At 44.8% G+C, this 18869-nt stretch overlaps 1 pseudogene; it reads left to right on the top strand.

The window, feature by feature from the left end:
- The first annotated feature begins 4484 nt into the window (after positions 1-4484).
- On the top strand, positions 4485-4630 carry LOC119941709 (annotated as a pseudogene).
- The last annotated feature ends 14239 nt before the right edge of the window (positions 4631-18869 follow it).

Below are 18869 nucleotides of genomic sequence, written 5' to 3'. Positions count from 1 at the left end.
AGCGGTGGAGCCGGGATTAGAACCCAGGACCCTTGACTCCCAAGCCCGGGCTTTCTCCACCAAGTGACCCCTTCCAGCGCTTAGAACAGTGCTTTCCACATAGTAAGCGCTTCCCTGTGCTCCTTGTGAGCAGATATCTTATCTACCAACTCAATTGTATTATCCTCCTAAGTTCTTAGTAAAGTGTTCTTCACTCAGAAAACACTTAATACCACTGATTGATTGATTTGGCTATCTCATCATCATCATCAATCGTATTTATTGAGCACTTACTGTGTGCAGAGCACTGTACTAAGCGCTTGGGAAGAACAAGTTGGCAACATATAGAGACCGTCCCTACCCAACAGTGGGCTCACAGTCTAAAAGGCTCTAGTGGAATGTCTAATTCTTTGAATTTATTTATGGTTAGCCTTCCTGACATCAGCCTTTGTTGAACCATTATATATGTTTGTATGTATTTATTACTCTATTTTATTTGTACGTATTCTATTTATTTTATTTTGTTAATATGTTTTGTTTTGTTCTCTGTCTCCCCCTTCTAGACTGTGAGCCCACTGTTGGGTAGGGACCGTCTCTGTATGTTGCCAACTTGGACTTCCCAAGCGCTTAGTACACTGCTGTGCACACAGTAAGCGCTCAATAAATATGATTGAATGAATGAATAATAAATGCCGTCATTATTATTGTTATTATTATTCTCTTCATCTTCCCCCTTAGTCTGAAACTCCTTCTCCCTACATACATGCCAGACCATCACTCTACCCACCTTCCAAGTGCTATTGAAGTCACACCTCCTCCAGGAGGCCTTCCCCAATTAACCCCTCTTTCCCCCGCTCTTTCTCCCTTTTCCATCATCTATGAACGTCGATCTGCGACCTCTGGACATTTGCTATTCACTCCACCTCAACCCCACAGCACTTACGTTCATCCATTCCTTCCGTCGCGTTTATTGAGCGCTTAATGTGTGCAAAGCACTGTACTAAGCACTTGGGAGAGTACAATACAACAACACAGCACATTCCCTGCCCACACTGAACTCAGAGTCTAGAGAGAGAGGCAGACGTAAATATACATAAATTACAGATCTATACATAGGTGGGGATGGGAGGGAGGATCAATCAATCAATCGTATTTATTGAGCGCTTACTGTGTGCACAGCACTGTACTAAGCACTTGGGAAGTACAAGTTGGCAACATATAGAGACGGTCCCTACCCAACAGTGGGCTCACAGTCTAAAAGGGGGAGACAGAGAACAAAACCAAACATACTAACAAAATAAAATAAATAGAATAGATATGTACAAGTAAAATAGAGTAATAAATAAATCAGGGCGACACAGAAGGGAGTCAAGGAAAGCTTCAATAATTCAATAAGGCCTTGAAGTGGGGGCGAGGAATTATCTGTCTGGAATGAGGAGGGAGGGCAGCCCAGGCCAGAGGTAAGTTGCGACCAAGAGATCGGCAGTGAGATAGACGAGATCGAGGTACAGTGAGAAAGTTAGCATTAGCGGAATGAAGTATGTGCATATCTATAAATTACAGGGTAAAAACGACTTATTTATATTAATGTCTGTCTCCCCGCTAGACTGTAAGCTCATTGAGACCAGGGAATGTGGCTGCCATTCTTGAATTGTTCTCTCCCCGCTGCTTAGTTCAGAGTTCAGCACGCAGTGCCAAGTAGCGATAGTATTTTAAGCTGCTTCTCTCAGCATCGTGGCTACTGGGGCCTCGCGCAAGGTTGATTTTTTTGTTTTTGACCTCTAATTGCTGTAGATGCTGGCACTCGTTTGAGGCCAAAGTCAACCTTAATAATTTTGGTATGTGTTAAGCGCTTCCTATGTGCCAAGCACTGTTCTAAGCGCTGGGGGAGATACAAGGTAATCAGGTTGTCCCACATAATAATAATAATAATAAGAAGAAGAAGAAGAAGAAGAATAGTGGTGATTATTATTCATAATAAGGGAATATATGAAGGGAATAATATAAATAATAATAACAGGGAGGGCTCACAGTTTTATCCCCATTTTACAGATGAGGTAACTGAGGCCCAGAGAAGTTAAGTGACTTGCCCAGAGTCACACAGCTGATAAGTGGCAGAGCAGGGATTAGAACCCGTGACCTCTGACTCCCAAGACCGGGCTCTTTCCACTGAAACATACTGCTTCTCCTTGAATCCTTCATCATTCAACCTTGAATGATGCCCCAATAGCCAGAGTGCTGAGAAAGCCACCTTAAACAGCACTTATGTACATATCTGTAATTTCATTTATTTGTGTCTGTCTCCGCACTTCTAGACTGTAAGCTCGTTGTGGGCAGCTGTATTGTACTCTCCCACGTGCTTAAGACAATGCTCTGCACGCAGTAAGCACTCAGTAAATATTATTGAATGAATGACTGTGAGCCCACTGTTGGGTAGGGACCGTCTCTATATGTTGCCAACTTGTACTTCCCAAGCGCTTAGTACAGTGCTCTGCACACAGTAAGCGCTCAATAAATACGATTGATTGATTAAAACCCAACAAGCTGATTATTGTTTGCTTTCAGTCCCTAGTCCTGCTAACGCAGTCTCTTTATCGATGGCTAATGATGGAATTGCTATTGCTGCTTCCCGAAATGGAACATCACAGAGTACAGGCACACGCGGGGGAAAAAAACGCATTTCTACTTTCAGTAAAAAGCAACCCCTTTAATAAAACGTCTTTGCCTGGAAATACCAATCCATCGTCCTCCCAGCTAGCAAGGAGAATCGGAAGAGTCTTGGCCAGTGCCTGTTGGTCTTTTAAAAATGCGGAATCCGGGTGTCAGAAATATCAAGTTTCAAATCTCCCCTGCCGGAGCTATAAAAACGTGTGGAATTCATCAGGGAAGTCCTCCTGTCTCAACTCCAGGCAGTACAGGAAGCCGTTTTCTGCGCTTCTTGAAAAAGGCGGATTATTACGTGTTCATAATAATAATAATTTTGGTATTTAAGTGCTTACTATGTGCAAAGCACTGTTCTAAGCGCTGGGGAAGATACAAGGTGATCAGGGTTGTCCCATGTGGGGCTCACAATCTTATCCCCATTTTACAGATGAGGGAAATGAGGCACAGAGAAGTTAAGTGATTTGCCTGAAGGCACACAGCTGACAAGCGGTGGAGCAGGGATTTGAACCCATGCCCTCTGACTCCCAAGCTGGGCTCTTTCCACTGAGCCACACTGCTTCTCTAAGTGTTCTTATGCCTACCCTCTGTCAGGTACCTGTATAGATGTATATATGTTTGTACATATTTATTACTCTATTTTACTTGTACATATTTAATCTATTTATTTTATTTTGTTAATATGTTTTGTTTTGTTGTCTGTCTCCCCCTTCTAGACTGTGAGCCCGCTGTTGGGTAGGGACTGTCTCTGTTTGCCAACTTGGACTTCCGAAGCGCTTAGTACAGTGCTCTACACACAGTAAGCTCTCTTCCTCCCTTCAAGACCCTACTGAGAGCTTACCTACTCCAGGAGGACTTCCCAGACTGAGCCCCTTCCTTACTGTCCCCCTCTCCATCCCCCCATCTTACCTCCTTCCCTTCCCCACAGCACCTGTATATATGTATGTATGTTTGTACATATTCATTACTCTATTCATTTATTTATTTATTTTACTTGTACATATCTATTCTATTTATTTTCTTTTGTTAATATGTTTGGTTTTGTTCTTTGTCTCCCCCTTTTAGACTGTGAGCCCACTGTTGGGTAGGGACTGTCTCTATGTGTTGCCAACTTGTACTTCCCAAGCGCTTAGTACAGTGTTCTGCACACAGTAAGCACTCAATAAATACGATTGATGATGATGATGAATCCAGCGCTTAGAACAGTGCCCAGCGCTTAGAACAGTGCTTTGCACATAGTAAGTGCTTAATAAATGCCATAAAAAAAATAAATACGAATGAATGAAGGGGTAGGGAAGCAGTTGCACCCCTTCCCCCTGCTTAAAGGAAGATGAGGTTCCATGAAGGATTTTTGGAATTCTCCAGGTCAGAGGAAGGAGAGTCCCAGCTGGAGCCTGACTCTGTCTCTAATTCCCATACTTACCCCTGCTCTTAAGGTTACAAAATGTCACTAAGCTGTCTCTGGGTCTGGGGGTCATAGGACTGCAGCGCGTAGCTCAGTGGAAAGAGCCCGGGCTTTGAAGTCAGAGGTCACGGGTTCAAATCCCAGCTCCTTCAATTGTCAGCTGTGTGACTTTGAGCAAGTCACTTCACTTCTCTGGGCCTCAGTTCCCTCATCTGGAAAATAGGGATGAAGACTGTGAGCCCCCCGTGGGACAACCTGATGACCTTGGAACCTCCCCAGTGCTTAGAATAGTGCTTTGCACATAGTAGATGCTTAATAAATGCCATCATTATCATTATTATTATTATTAATGGAGGTGGGCAGGGAGTGAAAGGGTTTTTCAGTCTCTCCGAGATATCCACCTAATTGGTCTTAGAAAAATGGCATAAAAATGAATACTCTGATTACCTGGCAGGGGAGATACCATGATCACGAAGGAGGTCCGTTGCGCTCCAGATGTGCTAACCCCTGCGATTTCCAAAAACGCAGGACACTCAACTGCAGCATCTGTGGTAGTGGGGAAACCACGTTCACCCTCTCTCCCCAATACAGTGTTTAGAAGGTAAGAATTTATTCCTCGAGCTGCCAGTGGTAGATTTATTGGAGAGGGTAATTAGTCTGTGGCTTTCCTTCCCCTGGGCGGAGGTTTGGTATCGCTCTTTATCATCAAGTTGAGGTGAGTCCATCAGACCTGTCAATCTAGTAGTTTGGTGCTGAAGAAATGGCGTGATCTAGTGGAAAACGTGCCGCCCTGGGAGTCAGAGGACCTGGCTTCTAATCCTGCCTTTGCCACTTTCCTGCTGTGTGGCCTTGGGCAAGTCACCTAACTTTTCTGTACCTCCATTTCCTCAGCTGTAAAATGGGGATTCAACACCTGTTCTTAGACTTTGAGCCTCATGTAGAACAGGGATTCTGTCAGAGAGAAGCAGCGTGGCTCAGTGGGAAGAGCCCGGGCTTTGGAGTCAGAGGTCATGGGTTCAAATCCCGACTCCGCCAATTGTCAGCTGTGTGACTCTGGGCAAGTCACTTCACTTCTCTGGGCCCCAGTTACCTCATCTGTAAAATGGGGATGAAGACTGTGAGCCCCCCGTGGAACAACCTGATCACCTTGTAACCTCCCCAGCGCTTAGAACAGTGCTTTGTACATAGTAAGTGCTTAATAAATGCCGCTATTATTATTATTTGATTAACTTGTAACTCCCTCCATTCCTAGCTTGGGCAGTGGCTAGTGAGTCGGAGGCAATCTGCTACAAGTCAAAACTCCCCTGTGCTGGGCAGCAGCGCCATGGGAGAGAATTGAGGGCAGAGACTTGCTGACTGAATGGAAGGAGGTAATGGTAAACCACTTCCAGATTTTTACCAAGAAAACTCTCTGGATATACTAATAATAATGGCATTTATTAAGAGCTTACTATGTGCAAAATACTGTTCTAAGCGCTGGGGAGGTTACAAGGTGATCAGGTTGTCCCACGGGAGGCTCATAGTCTTAATCCCAAAACGATTGCAGATGGACCTGCGGCGTTCTGGGAGAGAACAACAAACCCCAGCACTACGAACAGGGCTTGACACATAGTAAGTGCTTAATAAAATACAATAATAGTAATAATGGGCTGACTGGCAAGTTTCTCTGAGAAGCTCGTCCTCTTCCAAGATTCCTCCCCTAGTTTCCCTTTCTTTTCACTTGTTCCCTCTTCTCTCTTTTTTAAAATGTTCTCATCCACCTCAGGCAGGCCGAGAAATCCCTCTTCCTCCTCATCCACTCTGTCCCGGCTATTGAGGTGATATTAAGGAGGAGAAGACCGGACAACACAGTAAGGTTCAGTTGGTTCTGCACCCTGAAATGAGGCTTCACAGAGCCTCTCCTGCGTAAAATACGACTCAACGTGCTGTAACTCCCTCATGAGAGAAGCAGCGAAGTCTAACAGGAAGAGCCCAGGCCTGAGTGTCAGGACTTGGGTTCTGATCCCCCTGTCACTTGCCTCCTGTGTGACCTTGGGCCTCACTTTCTGTGCCCAAGTTTCCTCACCTGATAAGAGGAGGACTCAGAACCTGTTCTACCTCTCCCTTAAAATGGGAGACCCAAGTCAATCCGGGATTAGGTCTGCTCTGCTGATTATATTGTTTATACTCCAGTGCTGCACATGGTTTTTGTGCAGCATAAATGCTGCAGCTATTTATGGTGATGATGATAACATCAACTTGTACTTCCCAAGCGCTTAGTACAGTGCTCTGCACACAGTGCTCAATAAATAGTTGAATGAATGAGTCATGAATTGTGCCCCATGTGATGTCATCAAATCACACTGTTTCCCCACGAGGTAGAAGCAGAACTACCCAGAGAGGAGGCCCTTTCCCTCCGCCTTGGACCTACGAGCCCCCCACACTTCTCAGCCGTGGCTCTAGATAATAATAATAATAATAATAATAATAATGGCATTTATTAAGCACTGACTCTGTGCAAAGCACTGTTCTAAGCGCTGGAAAGGTTACAAGGTGAGCAGGTTGACCCACGGGGGGGCTCACAGTCAATTACCATTTTACAGATGAGGTAACTGAGGCCCGGAGAAGTCAAGTGACTTGTCCAAAGTCACACAGCTGCCAATTGGCAGAGCGGGGATTTGAACCCATGACCTCCGACTCCAAAGCCCATGCTTTTTCCACTGAGCCATGCTGCTTATCCATCAATCTGTGGTATTTATTGAGCACGTACCGTGTGCAAAGCACCTAGGTGTTTGGGAGAGCACAGTACGATAGCATCGGTAGACTTGATCCTGCACGCAGATAGCTGACAGTCAGAAAGACCTGCTTTCTAACCCCTGCCACCTGTCTGCTTTGCAACCTTGTGCAAGTCACTTAACGTCTCTGGGCCTCAGTTACCTCATCTGTAAAATGGGGATGGCTCTTTCCACTGAGCCACTCTGCTTCTGGATGATTCAAGAAGTGGAACGGGAAGGGGAGCTGATGGGAGGGGAAAATGGAGATCGCACACAAAACATCAGAGGGAGCAGGGTAGAGGCTATAGCGGGGCCCTCATCGTTTAGGTGATGGCCCTCTGGACGAGGTCTGGCACAGACTTCATCAGAGAATGTCCCCGAGGGTGGCCATCTTGGTAGGCTCACATCGCCGCCACATGTCACCCTGTGGTGACCGCGACCTCGATAATTGTCTGAAGCCAGCCCTGTCAGGCGGTAGCTCCCTTTCCATCCTTCAGTCCAGAATGACTGTGCCAGTGACTCATTCATTCATTCAGCAGTACTTATCGAGCGCTTACTGTGTGCGGGGCACTGTACTAAGCGCTGGGGAAGTACAAGTCGGCAACATAGACGGTCCCTACCCAACGACGGGCTCATGGCCTAGAAGGGGGAAACAGACAACAAAACAAAACATGGAGACAGGTGTCAAAACCGTCAGAATAAACAGAAGTATAGCTATATGCACGTTATTAACAAAATAGAGAAGTAAATATGTACAAAATAGGCTAATAAATCTGTACAAATACATACAAGTGTTGTGGGGAGAGGAAGGAGGTAGGGCGGGGGAGGATGGGGAGGAGGAGAGGAAAAAGGGGGCTCAGTCTGGGAAGGCCTCCTGGAAGAGGTGAGCTCTCAGTAGGGCTTTGAAGGGAGGAAGAGAGTTAGCTTGGCGGATGTATGGAGGGATGGTATTCCAGGCCGGGAGGAGGACGGGGTCCGGGGGTCCATGGCGGGACAGGCGAGAACGAGGCACAGCGAGGAGGTTAGCGGCAGAGGAGCGGAGGGTGCGGGCTGGGCTGGAGAAGGAGAGAAGGGAGGTGAGGGAGGAGGGGGCGAGGGGATGGACAGCCTTGAGAGTGAGGAGTTTTTGCTTGATTCATAAGTTGACAGGCAACCACTGGAGATTTTTGAGGAGGGGAGTGACATGCCCAGAGCATTTCTGTACAAAGATAATCCAGGCAGCAGAGTGAAGCATAGACTGAAGCGGGGAGAGACAGGAGGATGGGAGATCAGAGAGGAGGCTGATGCAGTAATCCAGTCGGGATCAGTAGATTGTTCTTAGAGACTCCACACCAAGCCTACCCAATATTCAACATCACAATGCTCAAAAAAGATCAAGTCCCCTTTGCTTATGCTGTTATTAGTTAATTAGAATATTTATTAAGCACTTATGATGCACAAAGAACCATGATAAACACTAGACAGAATACAAATGAACAAGATGGACGCGATCCTGTTCACTTGTATTTATTCATTCATTCAATCGTATTTATTGAGCACTTAGTGTATGCAGAGCACTGTACTAAGTGCTTGGGAAGTACAAGTTGGCAACATATAGAGACGGTCCCTACCCAACAGCAGGTTCACAGTCTAGAAGGGGGAGACAGACAACAAAACATATTAACAAAATAAAATAAATAGAATAAATATGTACAAGTAAAATAGAGTAATAAATATGTACAAACATATATACATAGTGACTTGAATATAGATAGCACACCCCTCTAAATGTTTATCACAACCAAAAATTTGGTAACCCAGTTTTCTGGTTATGCATATGCTAGGTATCTAAGCATGGGAACTTTCCTTTTTTCAGAGCAGTAGTCACCCAAAATCAATCAATTAATCAATGGTATTTATAGTAATAATAATAATGGTACTTGTTAAACGCTTACCATGTGCAAAGCACTGTTCTAAGCGCTGGGGGGGGTACAAGATGATCAGGTTGCCCCATGTGGGGCTCACAGTCTTAATCCCCATTTTACAGATGAGGTGAGGCCCAGAGAATTGAAGTGACTTGCCCAAAGTCACACAGCTGACAATTGGCGGAGCCGGGATTTGAACCCATTACCTCTGACTCCAAAGCCCGGGCTCTTTCCACTGAGCCACGCTGCTTCAATGTCAGAATAAGAATGGCAGGTATTAAGCAGTTACTATGTGCCTAGCACTGTTCTAAGTGCTTGGGAGGTTACAAGGTGATCAGGTTGTCCCACGTGGGGCTCACAGTCTTAATATCCATTTCACAGATGAGGTAACTGAGCCACAGAGAAGTGAAATGACTTGTCCAAAGTCACCCAGCTGACAAATGGCAGAGCTGGGATTCGAACCCATGACCTCTGACTTCAAAGCCCGGGCTCTTTCCACTGAGCCACGCTGCTTCCCCTAATTGAGTACTGACTGTGCAGAGGTCTGCACTAAGGTCTCGGAGAGAACAATATAGTAGAGTTGGTAGACACAAGCATAAAAGATGAGTTTACAGTCTAGACAGCAGCTTCCCGTCTACCCTAAATTTGAAACTCCGAGTGCTCCCTTATTCATCATCAATCGTATTTATTGAGCGCTTCCCTATTGCCCCTGCAGTGACATTAGGATCATTTGAGATGAGTTTGTTCAATCCCAGAGAGATCATTTGGATTCCTCAAAGGGCTGGAGAGCTGCGTGGCCTAGTGGAAAGAGCACAGGCTCGGGAGCCAGAAGGACCTGGGTTCCAATCCCGGCTCTGTCACGTTCCTGATGTGTGACCTTAGGCAAGTCACTTAACCTCCCTGTGCCTCAGTTATGACATCTGTAAAATGGGGATCAAGACTGTGAACCCTGTGTGGGTCAGGTAACTGTGTCCAATCTGATTAGCTTGTATCTATCCCAGCGCTTAGTAGAGTGCCTGGCACATAATATGTGCTTAACATATACCATTTTTTTAAAAAAAAAAAAACCTTTGGGGTTCCAGGAGTTGTTCTCCTACTGCTCCTATAACACACCTGCACCCCCTCTATCAAAGAATGACAGACCTGTTAAATTAGTGTGCCATCTCCAATAAAAAGAGGAAATTCAATTATCCAAAATATTCATGTATTTTAATGGTATTTTAAAGCGCTTGCTATGCGACTCTGAGCCTCAGTTCCTCCATATGTAAAATGGGGATAAAATACTTTCCCTTCTTACCCCTCGGACTGAGGCTCATTTGGGTTAAGGTAATGTGTCCATTCTGATTATCCTGTATCTGCCTCAACCCATGGTACTGTTGAGGTACCACTGTTAGTAAGGTGCCATCTGTGGAAATAGTCAAAAGCATTATCTAGGTCAACAGGATTTATTGAACACCTGCAGTATGCACATGACTATTCTAGGTGCCCAGGGAACATATGAAACAAGGAGGAGATGTGATTTCTGTCCTTAAATAATTTCCAAACTAATGGTGGAGACGTTAATATAAATTGACAAAAGGTGCCATAGTAAGCATGAACTTAACCTCCTAATTTCCCAGACGGGCCATTTCCTCAGCCACCTCAGTGCTCATTGTACTTATTTGGTGACCAATTTGTCATTTATTATTTGTCATTGAGAAGCAGCGTGGGTCAGTGGAAAGAGCCCAGGCTTTGGAGTCAGAGGTCGTGGGTTCTAATCCCTCCTCTGCCACTTGTCAGCTGTGTGACTTTGGACAGGTCACTTAACTTCTCTGTGTCTGTTGCCTCATCTGTAAAATAGGGATTAGGACTGTGAGCCCCATGTGGGAAAACCTGATGACCTTGTATCTACCCCGGTGCTTAGAACAGTGCTTGGCACATAGTAAGCGCTTAACAAATGCCATCATCATCATTTATGAACAGTTTCTTATATTTATTGAGCACTCACTGTGTGGCACATAGTAAGCACTTAACAAATGCCATCATCATCATTTATTAACAGTTTCTTATATTTATTGAGCACTCACTGTGTGCAGAGCACTGTACCAAGCGCTTGGGAAGTACAAGTTGGCAACAGATAGACGCGGTCCCTACCCAACAACAGGCTTACAGTCTAGAAGGGATCTCTTTCCACTGAGCCGCCTCCAGAATCAATCAATTGTATTTATTGAGCGCTTACTGTGTGCAGAGCACTGTACTAAGCGCTTGGGAAGTACAAGTTGGCAACATATAGAGACAGTCCCTACCCAACAGTGGGCTCACAGTCTAGAAGGGGGAGATAGAGAACAAAACCAAAGATATTAACAAAGTAAAATAAATAGAATAGATATGTACAAGTAAAATAAATAATAAATAAATAAATAAATTCTATCCCTTCTACCCAGAAGGGATAGAATGTGAAAATTCTGAACTCTGACCATCACCTCCTCCTCCAAACCCATCTTGAATCTGAATTGGAGTGAGGAAATCTAGGGGCGAGTTGCTCCCCAAAGATGAATTCTACAGCGATGATTAAAAACTTCTCATTTTACCTCATTAGTTATTAGTAAACACATATTGAGCCCACGAGTGAGCCAGATCCTGATCTGAAGTGGATGAAAGGCCAGGAGCAGACTGTCTGTACGCTAATAGATTTAACGTATGGTGGCTCACCAGGTTCGCTTCAGCAGAGGAATAAATTGAAACTTATTCCGGGCAGGAAGGCTAAAGAGATCAATGTCTGGAAAAGGAGGTCTCTTTGTACCTCTCTAAGCGCATATCCGTAAACTGCAGATCGAAAGCCAGATTGGAGCTGCCCATCAATAATGCGATCACGTACAGAAAGTCTTACCACCCAGCCAGATTTCTCTCCGCAAATATTTCTCGAAGGCTAAATCCAGACTTCTGCTGGTTCTGGTGCTTTGAATGCAAATAAACAGAGATCGCTATCATAGGCATACAAATGAACTCTCAAATTAGAATTCATTTAAATAGCTAGTCCTATAGGATCTGGACATGGAGAAAGGTCAGGGTGGAAAGCCAGTTAGCTTCTGTAACACTTTCACTCCCTAATATTAGATTTTGCCTCATGGCATAAGATGAACTGCCCCATCTTATGAAAAATCAAATGCATTCCATAGCCGTAAGAAGGAATTACTGGGGCAGTTCATTGCTGTGGAATCCAAGTAAGACCCGTCACTTTCCTTGGAAGCTTTATGATGACGTTCTAAAGGATGTGGATGGAAAAAAAACCCTGAAATTCCAGATTAGAGGTTATATTTATGAAGTAGTTGAAAGGAATTATGTTAGAGTGGGGACTTTCACCCTTTTTCATTTTAGAAGCACTTGGAGATTAGAATGAAAAGACTGTAGGACTGGGATTCAGAAGACCTGGGCTCTCATTCAGGCTCCTCCGCTTGTCTGCTGTGTTAACTTGGGCAAGTCTCTGAAGTTCTCTGGGCCTCGGTAACCTTATCTGCAAAATGGAGATTTTGCAGATAATTCCTCCACCTTGGATTCATTCATTCAATTGTATTTATTGAGTGCTTACTGTATGCAGAGCACTGTACTGAGCGCTTGGGAAGTGCAAATCCACAACATATCGAGACGGTCCCTACCCAACAACAGGCTCATAGGACTTGAAGCCCATGATCTGGAATTGGGTTTGGATAAGTGGGAGTCACTGAAGAGACTTGAAGAGGGATGTGACACGGTCCAATTGGCCCTGGAGGAAAATAATTTGACAACTGTGGATTGTAAACCCCATGTGAGACAAAGGTCTGTGTCTGATCTGATTGAATTGTTTTCTACCCGAGCATTTAGAGCAGTGCTTGGCATGATTGTTTATTTAACAGTCCGAGCTGAACGCCTGGAGGATGGATATCAGCTCATCTTCCATGGTCAGCACATGTTCAGAGGATCAATTTCCTTCTGCTCAGAAGGTTTTCTCTCCTCAGCTCATCAGAGTAGGTAATTTACTCAAGTGCCTAGAGAACTTCCCTAGCATTATTACAAGACAAATCCACAATTCCAGCCAGCAGTGGGGAGATGGTGAAGCAAGGTGTAAATAGAGGAGGGTGAAGGGGTCACTGCAGGAGAGGTAGAGAGGAAGTGAGAGCTTCCAATGCGGCATTCAAAGATGCCAACTCTCTACTCAACCCTCTGCAATCTGGCATCTATTCCCTCCACTCCACTGACCTCACTCCCACTCTCTCCGGAGTCACCAATGACCGCCTTCTGGCCAAATCCGACGGACGCTATTCCATCCTAGTCTTCCTAACCTCTCCACTGCCTTTGACGCAGTGAACCATCCCCCTCTCCTAGAAAACGGGAGATGTGCTTGGAGGCATGAGAAGAGGGGATGGAATATGAGAGGAGGTGTGAGAACTCCCACTTCTGGGAAGGATGGAAGGGATGAAGATGGGGTTGGAAGAAGAATGCACAGTAGAGGAGCTGAACTGTACTTTCCAAGCTCTTAGTACACACAGTAAGCACTCAATCAATCAGGTTGAATGAATGAAGGAGCAGAGATTTGGGGGAGACGGTGCCTAATTGTTTCAATATTATCGATAAAATACGTGGCTAGGTCATTACGGACGAGAGTTGGGGGGTAGGGGCATTCACTCATTCATTCAATCGTATTTATTGAGCGCTTACTGTGTGCAGAGCACTGGACTAGGGGCAGAGAGTTTAATGAAGGAGTGAAAAGTCTGAAACATCTGTGGCAAGCAATCAGCGTGGGTGTCAATAAGGATGGACAAGTTTTGTCATCTGGCAGAATTAAAGCAGCTGAAGATGAATTGAGATGGATGAGGTCAAATTGGAGTCTGGATTTATAATAATAATGATAATGAAGGCATTTATTAAATGCTTACTATGTGCCAAGCACTGTTCTAAGCGCTGGGGGGGATACGAGGTGATCAGGTTGTACCACGGGGGGCTCACAGTCAATCCCCATTTTCCAGATGAGGTAATTGAAGCACAGAGAAGTGAAGTGACTTGCCCAGAGTCACACAGCTGACAATTGGTGGAGCCGGGATTTGAGCCCATGACCACTGACTCCAAAGCCCGGGCTCTTTCTACTGAGCCATGCTGCTTCTCATACTTCTCACGCTTCTACTGATTTCCATCAGTAACGCTCAGCAGCTCGAATTCAGGAGGCGAAAAAGTGGATTTTGGAGGTGATCGAGGGCTGCTGGGAGAGGTACTTCATTCATCCAATCGTATTTATCGAGCGCTTACTGTGTGCAGAGCACTGTACAAAGCGCTAAAGTCTGTTGGTGCACGATCTGCTGGTACAAGATTACCAGAGGGATAGAGGGGTGATGGAATTGCCTTCAGTAGAGAGGGCAGTGTTAGGGAGTGGATTTAATTAATAATGGTATTTGTTAAGTGCTTACTATGTGCCAAGCATTGTTCTAAGCGCTGGGGGAGATACAAGGTAATCAGGGTGTCCCACGTGGGGCTCACAGTCTTAATCCCCATTTTACAGATGAGGTCACTGAGGTGCAGAGAAGTTGTGACTTGCCCACAGTACTTCGTGGCTCACTGGAAAGAGCACGGGCTTTGGAGGTCGTGAGTTCAAATCCTCGCTCCGCCAATTGTCAGCTGTGTGACTTTGGGCAAGTCACTTCACATCTCGGTGCCTCAGTTCCCTCATCTGTCAAATGGGGATTAAGACCGTGAGCTCCCCATGGGACAACCTGATCACCTTGTAACCTCCCCAGCGCTTAGAACAGTGCTTTGCACATAGTAAGCGCTTAATAAATGCCATTATTATTATTATTATCATTATTATTACTTTCCAAGCACTTAGTACCGTGCTCTGCACACAGTAAGTGCTCAATAAATGTGATTGAATGAATGGATTATTATCTGTAAATTGATCATTCTACTTGGGAATGATCACTGCAGGCTTGTAAAAGCCCTCACCAGCTCCAGGCCACTTTCCCTCCAAGCTACAAAGTCCCTTGTAAAGACACCTGGCCAACCCCCTACTCAGCCCTACTTATGTGCCCATCCATAATTTATTTTATTATTATTATTAATAATAATAATAATAATGATGGTATTAGTTAAGTGCTTACTATGTGCCAAGCACTGTTCTAAGCATTGGGGGGGGATACAAGGTGATCAGGTTGTCCCATGTGGGGCTCACAGTCTTCATCCCCATTTGACAGATGAGGGAACTGAGGCCCAGAGAAGTGAGGTGTCTTGCCCAAAGTCACACAGCTGACAGTTGGCGGAGTCGGGATTTGAACCCATGCCCTCTGACTCCAAAGCCCGGGCTCTTTCCACTGAGCCACGCTGCTTCTCTAGTGTCTGTCTCTCCCTCTAAACTGTAAGTTTGTTGTGGGCAGGGATCGCCTCTACTAATTCTGTCATCCTGTCCTCTTACTAGCGAGTAGTACCTCAGTTCCCTCATCTGTAAAATGGGGATTAAGACTTTGAGCCCCAACATGGGACAACCTGATCACCTTGTATCCTCCCCAGCGCTTGGAACAGAGATTTGCATGTAGTAAGCGCTTAACAAATACCAAAATTATTATTATTATTACAATGCTCAGCACACAGAAAGTGCTCAATAAATACCACTGATCGTTTTGCTGATTGATGAAGCATCTGACACTTGTCTCCACTGACCCAGTTGCTTGGATTCTCATCAGAGCCGTCTCTCCTTTCCTGCCCAGTAACTCGGGGGGCTAAAATAATTTCACTGTTGATTTGCATTATCTGGTTCCTTTCTCTGCTCCATTAGAGCTCATGATTGAGCATTGACTTTAACCATAAATCTTAAAAGCCTCCCTAACTGACGAAAGTTCTGAGACAAATAGTGCCCAGGGCTGCTGAGGAAAAGACCATAACTTTGGAATTTTCTCGGTATCCGGATTGCGGTCCGTTTAATAACGTCAATTGCTCTCTTGGTGTCTGGAAATGTTACTTGATAATCTTTCTCGGGAGTGATTAATGGGGTTTCAGCTAAAAATCCTTACTCTTCTGGTCCATTAAGTGAATGCATTCAAATATTTATTTTCCCACCTCTGGCTATGAATTAACATTTGAAAGGAAATGCTGATCATTTAGTTATGTAAGAAGCAAACCAAATGTTGCTTACACATCTCACTAATGATACGATCACTGGCCTCGTGAAATCAGCAAGCAAGCGTTTCCCCTAAAATGGAAGGCGTCTGTTTTTCAACTCTATAGGTCTGTAATGAAGACATTGACTACTTTGGGCTTTAGTTTAATATTCATGAGATGGTGACAGTGTTGAGGAGATTGCCTTTCTTGTGTGAACAGGGATATACTCTAACTAGAATTCAGATAAGCAGTGTGGCTCACTGGAAAAAGCACAGGCCTGGCAGTAAGAGGTCATGGGTTCTAATCCCAGCTCCGCCACATGTCTGCTGTGTGACCTTGGACATGTCACTTAACTTCTCTGAGCCTCAGTTGCCTCATGTGTAAAATGGGGATTCATTCATTCATTCAATCGTATTTATTGAGTGCTTCCTGTGTGCAGAGCAACATATAGAGTCGGCAACATATAGAGTCGGTCCCTACCTAACAACGGGCTCACAGTCTAGAAGGGGGAGACGGACAACAAAACAAAACATATTAACAAAATAAAATAAGTAGAATAAATATGTACAAATAAAATAGAGTAATAAATACATAACATATCAATCAATCAATCGTATTTATTGAGCACTTACTGTGTGCAGAGCACTGTACTAAGCACTTGGGAAGTACAAGTTGGCAACATATAGAGACGGTCCCTACCCAACAGTGGGCTCACAGTCTAGAAGAGGGAGATAGAGAACAAAGCCAAACATATTAACAAAATAAAATAAATAGAATAGATATGTACAAGTAAAATAGAGTAATAAATATGTACAAACATATATACATATATACAGGTGCTGTGGGGAAGGGAAGGAGGTAAGGCAGGGGGGATGGAGGGGGGAAGAGGGGGAGAGGAAGGAGGGGGCTCAGTCTGGGAAGGCCTCCTGGAGGAGGTGAGCTCTCAGTAGGGCCTTGAAGGGAGGAAGAGAGCTAGTTTGGCGGCTGGGCAGAGGGAGGGCATTCCAGGCCCAGGGGATGACGTGGGCCAGGCCTTTGTCCTTTGACTCTCAAGCCTGTGCTCTTTCCACTAAGCCAAGGATAGTTTCTACAGATACTGTCTATGAGAAGCAGCGTGGCTCGGTGGAAAGAGCCCAGGCTTGGGAGTCAGAGGTCTTGGGTTCTAATCCCGGCTCTGCCACCTGTCAGCTGTGTGACTTTGGGCAAGTCACTTCACTTCTCTGGGCCTCAGTGACCTCATCTGTAAAATGGGGATGAAGACTGTGAGCCCCACGTGGGACAAGCTGATCACCTTGTATCCCCCCCAGCGCTTAGAACAGTGCTTCGCACATAGTAAGCGCTTAACAAATGCCATCGTTATTATTAGCCTCAACACCTTTGCTCTCTTATTTGTCAGGAAGACACTAATCTCTCAACTCAGACTATCAGATCTGCATTCAGCACAGCATTCATCACAATGTTTGATACACAAGGCAGCCCTTGATAAGCGTTATAACAATAATAACGATAACCCTCACACACCACAGAGCCTCAAACATGTTTTCTTCCACGACTGGGGTACTTGTTATACGTTCTTTCAAGGAGAGACAGGGGGAGGAAAGAAGGCTGAATGCGATTAGCATCCCCAATCTTATCCGAACCGCGGGGTCTCGCAATGCAGCGTGTTATTTTTACAGCATTTAATGAGGAGCCAGAAGTTTTCTAGCGATTAAGGACTGGGGAGTTGAAGTAGATACCCTGAATTTCTGCCTCTAGGCATTAACTCAGTCCATTATTACAATAACTGCTCATTTTGAGACTGGGCCTGCTTTTAATCTTGAATAACGTACGTAACACAATCAGAAGAGGTCCCTCAACAGCCATGCTAAGATGATCAAATTGCTAGAAAATGATGAACTTTACATGCCCTGATGCCCAGGAATCAACCTCGGAATGGAAGAGAGCGCTTTGGTATTCTGGTGAATTCAACTGGATTTTAAATCATGGAGATTAAATCATCCTCCCCCGTCGTATTGAATGATATAATGTGACAATTTGATCCATGAAAGCTATTTTAAATCCTCCTTCTTCCAAATGCTGGTCCATTTGTATGCTGCCATTTTCGTCTAGCTGGGAATCCCAAAGTCTTAGACGGTTTCCGTTCTTCTAAACGTTGTATCTGGCATTAAGAAGCTGATTGCCTACCCTTTAGCTGCATTTCTATTCCTGCATGTGAGCTTGGACTAATAATTGGTCTGATCTGGAAGCATCTTTTTCCCTCTGCTGGAGAAGTCAATTCCCCCCCTTGGCCAGGAGTCAATCGGGTGCTCTTCCTTTGATTTTCCTCTGGGAATTCTCGACCTTGTGGCACAGGAAGAGAAAATAAGGAAAGTGTATCCATCGATCCATGGTATTTATTGAGCACATACTGTGTGCAAAGCACCTAAGTGTTTGGGAGAGCACAGTACGATAGAATCGGTAGACTGGATCCCTGCACGCAGATAGCTGACAGTCAGAAAGTCTTGTCTGCTGTGCAGCCTTGTACAAGTCACTTAACTTCTCTAGGCCTCAGTTACCCCATCTGTAAAATGGGGATGAAGACTGGGACCTCCGTGTGAGACAGGGACTGGGTTCAATCTGATTAGGTTGTCTCTACCTCGGAGCTTAGAACAATGCCTGGCGTCTTCATAAGTGTTTCACGGACACCATAAAAAGGAGGAGTTTACAGTCCAGAGGGAGTCAAGCATCTTGGATTTCTGCTCTAAATCCAAAGAAGCAAACGCTCAATATGGTGACCAATAGCTGCCCTTGCAAAACCATACGATATGACTTGTAGCAAAATGTAATACATTTGTAGTAATCAAATGAATTCACTTTCTCTTTGGTTTGGCTTATTTCAATAAATTTCTCGGTTTTAGAAAAAATATACATAGAATCAAGGATGGGAAAAGGCTAGAGCCCCAGTCCCCACATTCCTGTGCCCATAGAATATTCTTGCTACTGAATAATTCCATTTAAATGATGATGATGATGCTGAAAATCAGCCCTCGTGCTCCTAATCAATCTTGTCGCATCCTTTGGACTTCTGGG

The sequence above is a fragment of the Tachyglossus aculeatus genome, chromosome 20, assembly GCF_015852505.1.
Source record: "Tachyglossus aculeatus isolate mTacAcu1 chromosome 20, mTacAcu1.pri, whole genome shotgun sequence".
Taxonomy (NCBI): Eukaryota; Metazoa; Chordata; class Mammalia; order Monotremata; family Tachyglossidae; genus Tachyglossus; species Tachyglossus aculeatus.
This window is presented reverse-complemented; position numbering and strand designations above follow the sequence as displayed.